Here is a 1,748-nt window from a genome sequence, read left to right on the forward strand (position 1 = left end):
CCGAAACCCCACCACCCTATGGCGCAAGTCGAGGAATCTGCAGCCCACACGGTCGCAGAACCGTCTCAGCCTCTGATTCAGACCCTCCACTCGGCTCTGTACCAAAGGTCCGCAGTCAGTCCTGTCGACGATGCTGCAGATGGTGAGCTCTGCTTTCATCCCGCTAGCGAGACTGGCAGTCTTCACCAAATCAGATAGCCGCCGGAAGCCAGAGAGGATTTCCTCCGATCCATAGCGACACACATCATTGGTGCCGACATGAGCGACCACCTGCAGATGGGTGCACCCTGTACCCTTCATGGCATCCGGAAGGACCCTTTCCACATCTGGAATGACTCCCCCCGGTATGCACACGGTGGTCAGCACACCGCTCTCCCAGCCGTATGTCAGTTTCCGAGCCCGGAGCCGCTACTTCTCAATCAAGTAGCTCCTCAGTTTGCCTGAAAAGGGCTGAGTGCATCCCGCTTGCCAACAGCACTAGGCAAACCGGATGGTCACCCATCCAAGTGGTATCCCAGCCCGACAGCGCTTAACTTCGGTGATCTGACGGGAACCGGTGTTACCACTACGGCAAGGCCGTTGGCTTTTTCAGTATTACTTGCCATAATCTCATTGTCTTAAATGAAAAATCCAACAGGACATGTTATGTAGAATCTATTTCCATTATTTCTTCTCCTCTTAAATAGTCCCTTTGGTAGAGTCGCATTAAAGAGAGAAACACAGCTGAATGAGCAACAAGTCCAAATATACTCAACGAAAGGTGTAATGCGCCTTACAATACGTATATGCTACCATGCGTAACACCACAAACAGGAAGTGATATCACAGCGACCAGTGAAGCCTACCTATGCAGCAGAAGGTTTATTATAAATCATCATATATCAACGCCTCCTAGAACAAACAGTCCCCGATATATCTCGTCGTAACTGAAGAAGCGCTCATAAAACCTGTAGAAGTTACACTGGGGTGACAAAAGTCATGAGATGGCGGAAGTATCGCGTACGCAAGGTATAAAATAGCAGTGTATTGGAAGAGCAGTAATCACTCAGGTGATTCATGTCGAAAGGTCTTCGACGTGATTACGGCCGCACGACGGGAATTAACCGACTTTGAACACGGAGTGGTAGTTGGAGTTAGACGCATGGGACAGTCCATTTCGGAAATCGTTAGGGAATTCAATATTCCAAGATCTACAGTCTTGAGAGTCTACAGGAATACCAAATTTCAGGTATTACGTCTCACCAAGGACAACGCAGTGGCGACGGCCTTCGCTTAACGATAGTGAGCAGCGGCGTTTGCGTAGGGCCGTCGGTGCTAACAGACAGGTAACACTGGGTGTAATAACCGCAGAAATCAACGTTGGACGTACGACGAAGGTATCCGTTAGAACTGTGCTGCGAAATTTCCCATTCATGGGCTGCAGCAGCAGACGACCGACGCGAGTGCCTTTCCTAACGGCACTACACCGCCTGCAGTGCTTCCCCTGGGCTCATGATCATATCGGTTGTGCCCTAGAGACTGGAAAAACGTGGTCTGGTCAGATGAGTTTCGATTTCAGTTGGTAAGAGCTGACGGTAGGGTTCTGTGGCGCAGACCTCACGAAGTCATGGAAACCAGTTATCAACAAGGCACTGTGCAAGCTGCTGGTGGCTCCGTAATGGTGTGGCCTGTGTTTATAAGGATTGGACCGGGTCCTCTGGGCCAACTGAACTGATTACTGAATGCAAATGGCTATGTTCGGCTACTTG

General features: G+C 50.2%; 1 pseudogene; it reads right to left on the reverse strand.

Moving 5' to 3' along the window:
- Window positions 1–466: 466 nt before the first annotated feature.
- LOC126475891 (5S ribosomal RNA) lies at window positions 467–584 on the reverse strand (annotated as a pseudogene).
- Between the last annotated feature and the right edge of the window lie 1,164 nt (window positions 585–1,748).

The sequence above is a fragment of the Schistocerca serialis genome, chromosome 4, assembly GCF_023864345.2.
Source record: "Schistocerca serialis cubense isolate TAMUIC-IGC-003099 chromosome 4, iqSchSeri2.2, whole genome shotgun sequence".
In the NCBI taxonomy this organism is placed as follows: Eukaryota; Metazoa; Arthropoda; class Insecta; order Orthoptera; family Acrididae; genus Schistocerca; species Schistocerca serialis.